Raw genomic sequence first — 16,301 nt, forward strand, 5'->3', positions numbered from 1 at the left:
TCTTTAATACTCATCTATGTATGTCATTATCATAGTATTTTCATTAGAGTGCCTCTTGTTATCCAGGAAATGTCTTTTCTTACTAGTATTCTTTTTTTTTTTTGGTAAAAATTATTGGGGCAAGTTTTGAACATCTCTTTCTTTCTTTCTTTTTGTTAACATTTCCTTTTTTATTTTTAAAGACAAGGTCTTGCTCTGTCACCCAGGCGGGAGTGCAATGGCATAATCATGCTCACTGCAGCCTTGACCTCCCAAGCTCAACTGATCCTCTCACCTCAGCCTCCCAAGTAGCTGGGACTATAGGAGCATGCCACCATGCCTGGTTAACTTAAAATTTTTTTGTAGAGATGAGGTTTTGCTATGTTGCCCATGCTGGTCTCAAACTCCTGGGCTCAAGCAATCCTCCTGCCTCGGACTCCCAAAAGGCTGGAATTGTAGGCATGAGTCACTAAGCCCAGCCTGAACATTTCCTTTTTCATTAATTCCACACATAGTTAATGGTACCTAATATGTGCTAAGCATTCTTTTCATGATGAGAATAGGCATGAACAAAACAGAACAAGTCTCTTTCCTCATGGAGCTCATATTCTAGAAACATGAGACAGACAATAAAAACATAAATACCATCATCACCATCACCAGCAGCAGCAGCAGCAGCAGCAACAACAACAGCAAAATGAATGAGTTAATTTTAGAAAGTGGTGAGTGTTCTAGCAAAGCAAAACAAGGAGATTTGATGTAGACCAGTGTGAGAACACTTTAGGTTCTTCTTATGAGGGCAGACCAGTTTAAAATAAAACAGTCAGTCAACACAATACACAGGCTGGGTGTGGTGGCTCATGGCTATAATCCCAGCATTTTGGGAGGCCGAGGCGGGAGGATTGCTTGGGCCCTGGAGTTTGCAACCAGCTTGGCCAACACAGGGAGACCTAACTCTACAAACAAATTGAAAAATCAGCTGGGCGTGGTGGTGTGTGCCTGTAGTTCCAGCTACTCAGGAGGCTAACGTGGGAGGATCCCTTGAGGTTGGAAGGTTGAGGCTGCACTAAGCCATGATCGTGCCACTGTACTCCAGCCTGAGTGACAGAGCAAGACCCTGTGTTAACAAACAACAAACAAAAAATTTTAAAAATTGTTTCCATTGGAAATCTGATTGCATTCTATTAAAATATATATTAATCTGAAAAGGATGATGTAAAACGTTTGTGTCTTTCCATTTAGACAGCATTCATGTATACATCCTTCGGTAACATTAAATAGTTGTTTAAAGTACTGATCTTATTTCTTTTTAATGATTTAATACTTATTAGGCTTAATTCTGCTTAAAAATGGTTGGTATCCTTTTTCAGTGTTGTCTGCTTTTTTTAAATTTAAATTTAAATTTTTTTAGAGATGGCATCTCACTCTGGATGGAGTGCAGTGACACAATCATAGCTCGCTGTAGCCTTCAATTCTTGGGCTCAAGGGATCCTCCCACCTCAGCCTCCCAAGTACCTGAGACTATAGGCACTCACCACCATGCCTTACTAACTATGTATTTATTTATTTTTAGAGATGGCATCTCACTGTGTTGCTCAGGCTGGTCACAAACCCCTGGCCTCAAGTGATCCTCCTGCCTCAGCCTCCTGAGTAGCTGAGATTACAAGCACAAGCCACTGTGCCTGACTTCTTGTCTGCTTTTAATTATAAGTTTTTACAGGAGAAAATAAAAATGACTTACATTGCTTTTGTTATGGTATGTTTCATGTACAAGAATACCATTGGATAAGAAGAACAAAAAGAAAAAACACACACTCAGCTTCCTAGCTTTAAACATTATGCAATGATTTATTCATTCATTTCAACTACTATGTATTGAGCAACTACTGTGTGTCAGGTATATAATTCTCGGGGCTGAAGACACAGGAGAGAAACAAAGTAAAAAACCTTCCTATTAGCAGGGAGCTTGCATTCCCATAAGGAGTATGCTAGGCTGGAATGTGCTGGAGGCCAGGATAGCTGCAGCTGACATAGAACCCAGGAGAGAGAGGTGGAGGCTGAGACAGAGACAGGAAGAAGGGTTTGTGGCCTTTAAGATATGATCTGGTATGGGCTTTTTTTTTTTTTTTTTTAATATAAAAGTATCACTCTGGCTTCTATTTGGAGAGTTCACTACAAGAGGCAAGGTTGGAAGCAGGGGGCCCAACAAAAGCTTATTACTGTCCAGAAGAGAGACAATATGACTTGGGTATGGGAACTGAGTGAATGCAGTGAGAAGGGGATCAGAATTTGAAAATGCTTTGGAGGATGAACAAGTGAGATCTACTGGTGAGTTAGAAATGAAGTGGGACAGAAAGGGAGGAGTCAGGGATGATTCATAGAGCACTGACTGATCTCCAATTTCCAGGTTACAAAGATGTGGAATTTCACACACAACTCAATTACTATTTGGATAAGTTAATCTTTCTGTGGTAATTCCGAAGGTATATAAAGAGGAGTTCCCCTGGAGTTTTGGAGTTATCAGTCAAGCAGGGGTAATTGACAAAATATTTAATAACCTGTTAGGCATAGGCATTGACCAATCAGAACAGAAACTAGCCATGATGCAATAAAGATGTACACTAGCTGATGATCAGCCCCGATTACAAACATCCATTGTTCTAAAGACACAGGCAAAAGGGCTTACCAACAAATGTGTATTTGTTTCAAAGGAATGTCTAATTTCTGAGTTTATTCTCTACTAGGCTGCATTATATAAGATGCAACGTAATTCAGCCAGTTGGTGCAGAACAGGAATTTAAGGGCATAGTCTAGGTCTGAGGATTAACTGACAAAGGAGAAATGGGAAGAATATTTCTTTATATAAAGTTCTTTTTTTTTTTTAATTATCTAAAGTCTGGTATTAAGAAAGCAAGAGGCATTTTAAATATTAATTAAGTCAAATGTCCTCATAAAACAAATTTGATTTCCTTAACTTTGTACTATCCACAAAGCAAATTTAATAATTTGCTATGACTTCAGGATGAATAGGAATTCTATTACAGATAAAATTAATACAATCTTGCATTTATAAGTAAATTATTATTCTTAGCAATTAATAATTGCACATAAATATTAGTTCTAAGAATTGCCTCTTTTAGAGCTTAACAGGATATGCTAATATAATTTTTTTTTCCAGAAACACAATGTCAATTTTAGCTGTGCACAAAAGAGACTAAATTGATAGTGAAACATGCCATATGAGAATAAAAAAAATAAAAAAGAATAAAGCCTCGTTCTCAGGTTTACCTTCCATCAATATTCACATAAAACCTTAACTTTTTAAGCAAATATTGCCTGGGCATTTGCCTGTGTGCCAGGTGCTGCACTGGGCAATAGGCACACAAAAATAACTAAGTCCTGGTTGCAGTTCGGTGGCATCGAAAAAATATAGAATTACAGATACAGAATGAAAAACGCTACAGTATGGATACAGAGTTCCCACCAGAGACTACAGCTGGAGCCACTAACTGCATCTGTTTCTTTTCCAAATGAAGACAGGACAAACTCAAACACGAGAAGCTAGCTCCAGGAACACACAGAGCCTCATCGTTTATATCCAACAGCTTTCAGATCATAACTGCCAAAGTACATAATTTCAAATGGAGCCATTTCTAATGTTTTCTGTAATGAACATGACATTTATAATTAGAACAAAAAATTTTATTTTACAAACTACTTCCATCATAAATAAAAGTAATGTTCCAATAGATTAAAACAATATAATTAGCCATGTAAGTTTTGAAAACAAAAAGGTGCTGAAATTGGTGCCCCAAGTTGATAACAAGCATATTTAATAAAATAGTCAACTGCTTATGAATAATTTTATCAGAGTATTTGAGTATTTGCATATGAACGTTTTACACTGTTCTCCTTCACTTAAGTTTACTCTCACTTATTACTTTAATGTCAACTTTCTCTTTCCAATTATGTTTAAACTAGAAGTTTAGAATGTCATTATTTAAAGCACTGGCTAACTCACAGCATAACTGAGAAGTGCAATTAATTTGAACCTGCAGGCTGATTTTCACCTTCTCCTCTTAGTGCAGGGACATTGCAGAGGATGATCCCAACACAGCAGGAGACCAGGGAGGAGAGCTTGCTGAGAAGAAATCACTTGCTAAGTGACAGGGCAGGGAACAGAAGATTGGAAAGGTTTTCTCTCAAACCGCCATGCAGGTAAGCACTGCAATTCGTTGACATTCCACAGGAAAACAACTGGAGAACAATGCTGCATATTGTAAAGTCTCCTGGCTTAAAAAAGCTACACCTGAAATGTCTTGAGGCACTACAAAGCAAACTTTAACCCACAGGAAGATAAAACCCAAATTGGATTTTACTCATTTGCATACAAGCATGCAGTGTATACTTCAGGAGATTAATTTTAATTTTCCTTACTCTCTTCTCACCAATGTTTTTGTATCTTATACTGCTGTGTTTTTAACTTCAATGACAGAAAGACATATGAATAAAAAGTTCAAACAACCAATAAAAAACTTCAACTATGTTCAAAGGACTTGAAAGGCTGAAACTAGATTTGTAGCTCATACTTTTCTTTCTTTTTTTGGGAGGAGGGGGAGTGAGCAGACAAGGAGGGGGGTCCACAGAAGGATTATACAAGGCTCAAACTTCAGTAGATCTTTTGCAAATGGCTTTGACATCATAGAATATAGACAATACCATGGAACAAGCATTAGTTTATAAATCAATATAAAAATGAGTATGTTTAAATGCCATATGAAATTCTAGCTGTTCTTCATAATTAACTCTTCTAAATCATACATTCAGTTACTCACAATTTCAATTTAGGATTATTTGTCATTGTAACATATGCATTTACTCCTACTGAGCTGGTAAAAAAGTAGTAATGATTTAAGCAAAAGGCTGTGGCCATACTGAAGGGCATGTCATCATCTGGCGGAGATGCTGAGCCCAGTGCCTTTCTGGGGGTTGCTTTCGTGAAGGCAAAAGGCTCCAGTCTCTTATAAGGATGAACAATTAACACTGTCATAAATCACTCTGGTTATATTTCAAACAATTACCCTAATTATTTCTTTATGTTACAAATAACACACTCAAATCCTTTTGGATAGAAGGCACAGTATTTATTCATTCATTCTACAAATACTTACTGTGTGTCTGCAATTTGCTAGAGACTACGAATACAGTGGGGCAGCAAACATACAAGGTCACAAGTAGCCTCCAACAAATCATGCGAACCAATACTGAGAGGCCTTCAATAGAAGAAAGCTACACTCACAACTATTCACAAGAATTTTTATGCATGTTTTACTTTCTTATATCTGTTAGGAAAACCAAGCCATCAGTGAACATTGCAGTCAACATTCTGATCAAGATATTTTAAACACTGAATCTATAGTTCTTGGAACAGAAGTAAAGCAGTATTTGTATACAGTAGAAAAGAGTTTACCTCAAATAAAGAGGGCCAGACTTTCCCAAAATCTTAGGATTTTAGATATCTTAACTCCAAATGGACATGGTGATTCCAACAGTCATTTTAGAATAATATGTATGTTACTCTAAACTGCAATCCACACCTTTAAAACACTTGATATTCCTACGATATTTAATGGCTCAGATTTGACACAGCCCCAGCATTATCAGTGAGAGGTTTTGATGTAACACATCAATGCGGAACAGAATTGCACTGCCCTGTCACTGCCACCCAGTAGAGCTACCTTAAAATGCTGAGCAGCCTCTTCAGTCCTTTACACGTGAGGCAAAATCATCCTGACTTGCCCTGGCTATAGCAAATCATCCTTCAATTACTAACAGTGTGCTTTTCTAAATGAGTAATCTTTGAGTAACTTCTGGAAACAAATGTTCTACCGTATTCATTAAACATTATTGCTTGTGATAACATTTGTGTTTCTAATATACAAATAACATTGTGGGGTTAGTGAATGCATATTCCCAGATGAGGTTTCCAAACCATCTACACCTTCCTCTATCTAAAAGTCATAGACTAATTCTCTTTCCACAAGACATTTTTCTCTAGAGAACTAAGTTTAATCAGTTAGGCAGTTATTAAAGTCTAAAGCATACTATTCATAAACAAGAACAAATTTACAGCTCCCAGAAAAGACAGTAGGAGAAAGATGTTGTGTCTCACTCTCTGTGCATCCCCTTCCCCTTCCAAATCCCCCATCCAAACTCTCTAAAGGGGAAGACAGAGCAGCTCCAGACAGTGCTAGATGGGACCCAAACAACCCGGTGGCCTAACCCTTAATTTATAAATGGGTAAACTGAGGCTAGAAAGGTTGAGTTGCCTGAGGCCATAATGCAGGCTATAGTGACAGAGACTGAACCAGGACTCTAATCCCAGTCTACTATTACCAAAGAGCTAGGATACCCACGATTCCTATTTGATATTTAACAGATGTTTCTTGTATCCTCTGTGGTTTGCAAATATGAACTCACTGTAATCCACACAATAATGCTACGGGTAGGGGCTATGATTATCTTCATTTTTTACATGGTGAAATGGTACAGAGACATTGACCAATTTGTCCACGTTACACAGCTCATAAGTGACAGAGCAGAGATGTGAACCTAGACAGTGTGGATCTGGAGTCTATGCTTCTAGCCATTATACCATGACACCCCTCTGGGTCTTAAATGGCAGAGACTTGAAGTGCTACCCCGATAATGCACAAAGCTAGTAGCAGAACAAACAGATCAAAACTCCTTGACCAGTAACGAAAAACAGGCATAAGAACATTCACACAAACAAGATTCGCAACATTCCTCACTCCCAACTCCCTTTCCACCTGCTGTCAAAGTGCCTTACCTTTTTAAGTCTAGGAGAATAAATCTGTCTTGTGTTTATAGGGAATGAGAAACATATGTCTTTCAAATTCTAGAAACCTTGAACAGATTAATCATTCTGTGCCTCAGTTTCCCCATACCTCAAATTGGGATAATAGCAATACCTACTTCATAGTTACTACAAATGTTCAATAAGAAAATGCATCTCAAACGCTGGTAAGTTCTGACACATAAATAAAACACTCAATATCTGTTAGCTATTAATATTGCTACTGCAACTATTAATAATAATATACTCAAAAAACTGACCATCTTGTACAGTTATATACTTCGGAAGGAGACACATGGTATATCGAAAGCAGTATTACTCCTGGGAGGGCAAATGCTTCATCTACCCTACATTACTCATTTTGAGGCAACAGTTAAATTAATAAAATCCATAAATACGTTGATACTCTTCTAACTCCTGATACAGAATCCTGTGATTCTAATGCACTAGTGGAGAGTCAGGATTGGCATTCTGAGAGGATGTCAATTGTCCTCCTTTTTTACAGTTGAGAGATTATTAAATGGATTTACAAAGCTGGCTCTAAAGGCACAAGCACCTGTTTACATACATACTTACGTCCTTTTTAAACAATCTCCATTGGGAGTATTATTGTCTGTTAGCTACAAAGGTGCTCTCTGCCAGTGCTGCATGAAGGACAGTGTACGTAAAGGAAATCTTATCAGATCTTACGCCAGAGCGAATAATTAGTAGTCAGTTTATCATCCTGTTGGTCTGACTTCAACATTTTGGGGGTAAGATGCTTGCATCTTAAGTATCGGAAGTGAAGGTTTTTTCTTTCATCTATGTATTAGAATGAGAGTTATTATTCCATAGTCATGCATTTGTCTTGAAGGAGCCATGTGATAATGGCCTAAAAGGATTTTTTAAACAGCAAAAAATGAACTCACTTGTTTTAGCTAGGAGTAGCTGACAAGCCTAGGAGTCAGAACCTACTATGGGAGATGAGATGATTATTCAGCAAATAATCACTCCCTCCTCTCTTCCAACTTTCATGAATGGATGATACTTCTCTGCCCCACCGACAGTTTGTGTGAACAGTGGTAATGACACAAACAGATTTGAAATGTGACTGTGGCCTTAGGTCTGCTCTTTTGTGTCCTGCCTTTCACTGTAAGAAGGACATTCTTCCATAGTTGCCACTCCGAAGAGGATTAAAGGGATGTAGAACATACCCGAAACCTTCAGCTAGAAGCCCAGAAACGCAGGGCCCAGCCAACACGAGCTGAAACCCAGCTCACCCGGGTGTAGTAATTGGCAGATACTTAGTGGGGTATAGTACACCTTTGTGGTGGTTTGTTTTTGTGTCATGAAACAGTATTTTCCTCAGTGAGCTTCAGCTTTGTCCATTTGCCATGTCTACCTTCCTTAGTGGGAGGACCTCCTGAGATAGCATCCATGAAAGCACTTGATACACAGGAAAGAGCTATACAATGCAAACTAGCATCATCAACTATGTGACACTTAAAATTTTTGCCATTATTGTGTGTTTCTAAGAACTTTCAAATGCTGAAAAATTTATATGAATACTCAGATTACCGAACACCATGCTGTTCTCTGTGCATCCAATATTTCCAGGCACCTAAGAGAGAAAATCTTCACCCTAACCTTGGTTCAACCACTTAGTCATGAATCTCTCATAGTGGTGTGGAATCACTGCTCAAATTGGACACCTGTGCAAGCTTCTGGCTTGGTGAAGTCCCATTTCTTCCCTAAAGCTACAGTGTCCTACACAAGGTACTGTGGTCAACACCCAACTTGAAAACAAGGGGTAACATTTTCTTGTTTTACATCCAAACTTCCTGTCCCCTCATCTCCCTTCCTAAGATCTTGATTTTTAAAAAGTTTTTGGAAAGGTACCTAAAAGCTCAGGGTCAGGAGTTATGGAGGACTTTACACAATGCATAGATTCCTAGTTATATACTTGCTGGCATTCATGTGTGGGAAGGATAAACATAAAACATTAGGTTACAAACTTAGGAAAGCAATTAAAAGTGTATGGCCAGTTTATGGAAATGCCACTGGTATATAACCACTCAATCAAATGTTTTATTTTAAAAGAGATGACAGTTCTTTCAGTATCAAGTAAATCATCCATGTCTTCATCGAATTCTGCTATAAATTCTTAGGCTAAATGTTTACTTCTTTTCTTCAATATGACTTTAACCAAATCATACAAATTGGACAGTATACAAGACTTTCAATACTCTTAGGTGGGTTGGAATTACTGAAGAGGGAAAGAAGTCTTTATATGGTGATTGGCCCTCCATATCAACTTTAGCGATGTGAGGTGTGAATAACTCCCAAAATGAATTTTACAAAATTCCAGGGAGTGGAACTAATAAAACCAGTTTATTTAGGATTTAAAAAAATAAGTCGGCTATCAGTAGAACTTCCTTTTCCCTTGAAAATTTAATCTTATTACTTTTTTTTCTGGCATTTTCTAGACATTCTGCTAGTCTCCATCATTACTGATGCCCTCTAGTGAAAATAAATGTGAAATTCTTCAAGTACATCCAGACAAAGTACAGATCGTCCCTCCTTTGCACTGAAATGGGTTTATAACATTCCTACAGGGGTTTCCCTCCTTAATCTACCTATTGTAGAGGAAATGAATTGCTATTCTGCATTTTTAAGTGATTATCAAGGTTTTTGGTTGTTTCTTTTTTATTTTTATTTCATATCATTGGTCATATCTCTGACTTATTTTATATCAAATCCCTGGTCAGCTATGGACCTGTGAGGAAAAATATCCTTCGTGTCTGTGGCATCACTGCTAACTGGTAGGAGAATAATTTCCCTGTGAGTTAGTACTTGCCTTTATAGACCCTTCTTGACCCAGGGTTGCAGGCAGAAATGACCAATCAAGGATTTCACACTTCAAATGAAACCTCTTTCCAGCTCTGAAATGAGTCCGTGACTTTTTGTAGCCTGTAGGTCTTTCTGAAAACATAAAGCATTGATTTCTTCCCCTCTTGAAAACCCTCCGATGATTCCACTCACATTTCAAGTAAAATTCTGACTCTTCACCCTGACTTTCCAAGGACCTGTCCCCCTGAATTGTCTCTTGCCGCTCTCCCTGTGCTCACAGGCATAGTAAGTTGTAATTTGTCTATTATTAGTCCCTTCTCTAGCATGTAAGCTCTGCAAGAAAAAGGATTCATCTGCTTTGTTCACGACTGCATCTTTAGCACCCACAATACTGCCTGGCACCTAGTAAGCACTCAATAAGAATCCAAGCTCATGAGCAGACGTAAAGCAGTTATTGCTGATGGAAACACTGACTCTCAACTTTAGCATCTGCTCTCCAGCAACCACCAGCGACCTCCCAGTATGGCTGACTCAATCAGAAAGTGAAGTCTGCCCTTCCTGTCATGTTTACATATTTTACTTCCTTAGCTTTATAACGTTCACATAGTTCATAAATTTAGTAATTAATTGGCTTTTTCACTATGTGATTAAAGTAGCATTTATTTGTGGGAGGAGGGACAGCAAAGTTCACAAAGGTGATAGTTGATGGTTAGTGGAGAGAGCTCTAAATACCCTAAGGCTTGTGTCAAGCAGACCAACAAGGCTTTTAGCAATAAAATCTGAGATAAAAGCCAGATATTTATATAATGATTTTTAAAGTCCATTTTAATAACCATCACATAGTTACAGCCCATACGCCTAGACCTAACCCATAATCATTATAGTTGCTATCAATCATAAAAAAATTTTAAAATTCCTGAGTCAAAGTGTAAAGAGTAAGTGGGAAAGGAGATAGCAGGCAGAGGACATGGTATAAATGGTAAAAAAATAATATTTTGCAGTTACATGCCCCTAACAGTTTGAAAGTACTTTTATATCAATTATGTCAGCTAGCTCAAATCTTCTTAAAAATAGGTAGAGTATAAATAACAAATATTGAAGGGAATGTAAAAACAGTTTAGTAGGAAGTCTGCAGGCTGGATGGAGCGGACATGATTCTTCTAGAAGAGTAAGGAAGGTATCTCAGCACTTCACAGGCCTCCCCTCACTGCAGGTGTGGTCTGTGCAGGGCAACATCACAGCACAAAGAGGCGCCCCCCTCTAGTCTTCCTGCATGGAATATCCCACCCCAACAACAATTTCTGCTGCATCCACAGCTTTTCTATCACCTTCTAAAAGACTCAGGAAAAGCCAAGAATGTCAGTAAAGGCTAAAGGTTCAAACATCCTCACTTCTGAAAATGAGGAAAGTGGGCAGTTCCGACATTATGTACTAAGGACTACACATCTGAGACTAAACGTCTGCAGAGGACATTTTGGAGCTGAAGATTTATTGGAGGCATAGGTTTAAAGGGTGGAAGAATATGCCCATACCCAGCAAGTGGAGGGTGGATCTGGAATGTCCAGGAAGACAGAGGTCTTTTCCAAGATGCCACAAGACAGAGTTGGGAAGAGCCTGACATTTCTCCTTCACAGGTCTAGGTCTACGGGCAGCGAAGCTCTCTTAAAGAGAGGAGGAGGCATCACTGAGAATGGCTTAGAGTTGAAAGACCTGGGTTTGAGTTTTGGCTCTGCTATAGCCTGGAGGGATGAGATCTCTAGGCAAGTCACACTATCTCTCTGAGCCTCGATTTCCTAGTTTCTTCATCTGTAAATGGGATAACAATATTAGGCAAAAAGCATTATTATAATGCAGTTATTCTAACTATCAAATGAGATAATATATTAAAATGCTTTGCAAATAATAAAATATAGCATAAAATGTAAGGTGTTATCACCATAGTATTCTATTTCTGAAATGATTTACTTCCTCCCTCTGGAACAAAAACGTGTGGATCTGTTTGGTTTTGGGGTCCCAGTCAGGCCAGAGAAGAGGAAGGACTTAAAGAGAAGTTTTTTTGTTTGTTTGTTTTGCTTCATTACAAAGCCTTGATACAGCTAAGTTCATACGTAAACATTCCCTTTAAGGTCAATGTGTCTGTAGAATTAGTTTTCGGCACAGTGTGTTTAAAGTATCACCATTCCCCAATTGCCTCCAATGGCAAATTCTTTACATTATTTCATTCGTTGGGAGACTGTCCATTTTCTTCAAAGTTTCCTGAATCAAACAGCCTTTTCTATTGGATAACTTTCCCTTAGAAATAATATAACCACTTTAGAAATGCTCTATTCTCTTGCTTGATTTTGGAAAATATAATTATTTTATTCTAAATTTCATTACTTTTAATCGCTTCCGGTCTAGCAGCATTTTTTTCCTCACTGAACTTCACAGTGCCTTCCTTTTTGAGCTCCTGAATAATCAGCCATTAAATAGTTTTTGAATGTCCCTTTTGTTGGAAGCATTTATACATGGAATCTACATGTTATTTCAGGGCTAACCCATTTCATACAAGTGTTATTGGTGGTTTTGTGTATATATTTTACCAAATACAGAGATCAGATCCTCTCTACTTCTCTGTTTTTTAAAATAGTCTAACCGTCAGTAAACTGTTATTTAGAAGGGCAATGCGAAATTGTAATACACATTCAGTAGAATGCTATTTCATAATGAAAGCTGGAAAACAAAAACAAAAACACAAACACACTCAGGGGGTGAGACCCAGGGAGACCTGGAATCTGCTTCCACCTCTGACACTAACTTTAGGGAAGTTCTTTAGCATCTCTGGACCTGAGGTTCCTAACCTCACAAGAAGAAAGCCAGACTAGATGCTCCCTGGGGCTTCCTCTGGCTCAAACATTCACTTTGCTTAAGGCACAATCAAACACCACTGGCACTCTCAGCTCATGCAGCCCCGGGGTACTCCTTGACAGCTGGAAATTACAAAGCCTTGCCAGAACTCTTCATCCATTACTCTGATTCTACCGGTCTGGAGAACCTCAAATGTCTACACATATTCTGCCCTGATCTGGGGTTACCACAATTCTATGAAGCTTAAACAACCCCTCAAACATGTATGCAAGATGCATCTTTTAAAAATGATAAGTCTGTCTTATAACAACAACAAAAAAAATGGCACTGCCACTTTAGCGGAGACATCTGAACCACACCACCTGTCGATGGGATACAAAAAGGGGGTAAAGCTGGTAGGAGAAAGTGATCCTGGGACTCACACAGGGGAACCTCTCATTATCCTAGAAGGAATTTATAGCAGAGAGCCTTATGCAAAAGCCTCCTGTTAGCGAATAACTATGAACCCATGGAAAGGAGTATGACTTATTTTAACAGTGGACTCTTACTTTGTGTTAGAGCATGGGGTTTGCCTGTGATGAATCTCACCCCAAGTTATGGAATTACTGAAGTACTGAGAACACCACAGCACAACCTCTCACCTCGAGACTTTCCCACAGCAAGCATCCTGAACACAGTGATAAAAGGAGACACTCTGGAATGAGAGAGGAAGGGGGAGACAAGGAGACCTACTTTTAAAAGACCATTAACCACGGAACCCTGAGGGTAAGGGAAAAGAAACAGGAAGGTAATCGGGTTCAAAAATGAAATAGGCCTATTTTCCATTGCTTTTAAGAGAAATTTAAATAGAAGTAAATGACAGAAAAACAGCAGCTTCCAAGGTTAGACTCTGATATAGTTTGGATGTCTGTCCCCTCCAAATCTCATGTTGAAATGCGATCCCCAATGTTGGAGGGAAGTGTTTGGGTCATGGGGGCGGATCCCTCATGAATAACTCAGTGTCTTCTACAGGATAATGAGTGAGTTCTTATTCTATTAATTCAGGTGAGAGATCTGGTTGCTAAAAAGAGTCTTGTATTGGTGTAATATTGTAATATTGATGTGTATTGGTGTACATATTTTCCCAAACAGAGATCAGATCTTCTCTACTTTTCTGCTTTTTAAAATAGTCTAATTGTCAGTAAACTGTTCTTTAGAAGGACAATGAGAAATTGTGATGCACACTCAGTAGAATGCTATTTCATAATGGAGGCTGCAAAACAAAAACAAAAGCAAAAGCACACTCGACTAAGACCCACGGAGACCTGGGATCTACTTACACCTCTGACACTAACTTTAGGGAAGTCCTCTCTTCTCTTTTGCTCCCTCTCTTACCATGTGACATGCATGCTCCCCCTTCACCTTCTCCTATGATTGGAAGTTTCTTGAGGCCCCCACCAGAAGCAGGTGTCATGCTTCTTGCACAGCCTGCAGATCCTGGAGCCAACCAAACCTCTTTTCTTTGTAAATTACCCAGTCTCATGTATTCCTTTATAGCAACACAAATGAGACTTACACAGACTCCTTATTGCATGTAACACGCACATACTTTATAATATATAATACCATTGGGACCTGTTATAGTTGCCTGGTTGCTATGGGAATATGCTGAGTTTAAGAAGTTTTATGTAAGCACAGAAGAAGATATACAGGTTATATAGTAAAGAATAAAGTTCAGTTTTTAACTAATTGTTCTTTCACTATTTCAGGAATTATTTTAAAAATATTTCTCCATTTTTGTTATATATTTTTTTTCCAAGGGAAAACCATATTGAGTTCTGGGATAATCATAGGAGTTGAAAAGGGAAGGTCATTTTATTCACAGTACATTTCATTGCATCTCCCCTGGATTCCCATTATAGCCACCTAAGGGGTCCCCCCTGCTTCTTCTCTGGCCCCCAATTCTCAGTATAATAGATGGGGTGGTCTTACTAAAACATAAACCAGCTCCTGTGCTGCCTTGTTCAAAATCTTCTAGAGCTTTCTACCTCAGATCAATGGCAAAGGACTCAGAGTATCCCTCAAGGCCCTATGTGATCTGTGATTTCATTATCAGCCCTCCACTCCTCCCCATTCAGGGCATTGGTGCTTGCTTTTGTCTCTGCCTGAAGAGTTCTTCCCTCAAATATCATCTTGGCTCTGCCTCTCATATTCTTCAGTCAAGTGTCTTCTTTTCAGGGAGGCCTTCCTTGATCAACCTATTTAAACTGTAAATCACCCCCCTTCCTAGAACTTCCTGAACCAGTTTCTTGCTCTATTTTCCTCCACAGTACTTATCACCACCCAATATATGATATATTTCACTTACTATATGTCTCTCCCGATAAGGATCATTTGCATTTTGTTCAATGCAACATCTCCAGTCCCTACACATACAAGTGGTGCTCAGGAAATATTGCTGAAATAGTAGGTGTATTTAACTTATTTCGTAGACATTAACTAAAAAAGTAAGTTATTTAAGAAAACAACTACTAGGAAATTAGGTTAGCATATGTTAAAACCAAAAGATTTATTCATGGCCTAGATCATAGCCATAAAGTAATCCACTTGAAAACCCAAATTGGTTTTTCTTACACAGATACACATATATGAATTTGTACATATACCTATAACAGAAATTTGGTCTTTAAAAAAATTGTGGTCAGGCACAGTGGCTCACACCTGTAATCCCAGCACTTTAGGAGGTTGAGGTGGGAGAATTGCTTGAGACCAAGAGTTCAAGACTGGCCTGGCCAAAATAACAAGACTTCCTCTCTCTCCATTTTTTTTTTAAATCATAACTCCACTATTCTAAAAACACCATGGGCTTTTTTCTCAAGGCAAAACTTACTCAGTTAGGCAAGTCAAGGAAGACATGAGAGACATAAGACAATGATTATTTCAAAATTGCTTAAAAATTAGAAAGGATCATTTTTCAAATTTTAAAGAAGCAAAAGTTTTTTCATGGACAAAGGGATAATTTCTCTTAAATATAAAGAACTCAGCCAGGCATGGTGGCTCATGCTGTAATCCCAGCACTTTCGGAGGCAGAGGTGGGAGGATTGCTTGAGCCTGGAGTTCGAGACCACCCCTGGTAACATAGCAAGACCCTCATCTTTACAAAAGATTAAAAAAAAAATTAGCCAGGCATAGTGGCATGCACCTATAGTTAGTCCCAGCTACCTGAAAGGCTGAGCAGGGAGGATCACTTGAAGGTCGAGGCTGCAGTGAGCTGTAATCGTACCACTGCACTCCCACCTGGGCAACATCACTAAAAATAAAATAATAAAATAAAATACAAAGAACTTCTAGAAATAGATTTTAAAAACCACACAACTCAACTGTAAATTGGCCAAAAGATAAAAAGAATTCAGAGAAAAGGAAATAGAAATGATCCTGAAACATATCAAAAGATGCTCAACCTCATCATAAGGCATATGCAAATTAAAATTTTACTGAAATTCCTTTTGTCATCTAACTGGCAAAATCCAAAAGTTTGGTCACATAGCATAGAGAGGAGAAGCAGCTGTGGGAAGAAGTATTCTCCTGTATTCTGGCAACAGAGACAACAGATACTACTCCTTTGGACAACAGTTTGATGAAAGTGGTCAAAATCATAATTGTCTATACTTGTTGGCTCTTTAACCTTATTTCTCCTAATTTATCCTTCAGATATATTTGCGTATGTGCACTGTGTATGTGTATGTATAGGCTCAAGGCTACTCAGTGCATTAATATTTGTAATAGCAAA

At 38.4% G+C, this 16,301-nt stretch overlaps 1 protein-coding gene across 4 annotated transcripts in view; it reads right to left on the bottom strand.

Moving 5' to 3' along the window:
• Positions 1 to 16,301, bottom strand: part of CDK14 (cyclin dependent kinase 14) — a 591,864-nt gene that overhangs the window by 133,874 nt on the left and 441,689 nt on the right. The gene's annotated exons all lie outside the window — the stretch shown is intronic.

The sequence above is a fragment of the Theropithecus gelada genome, chromosome 3 (assembly GCF_003255815.1).
Source record: "Theropithecus gelada isolate Dixy chromosome 3, Tgel_1.0, whole genome shotgun sequence".
Lineage (NCBI taxonomy): Eukaryota > Metazoa > Chordata > Mammalia > Primates > Cercopithecidae > Theropithecus > Theropithecus gelada.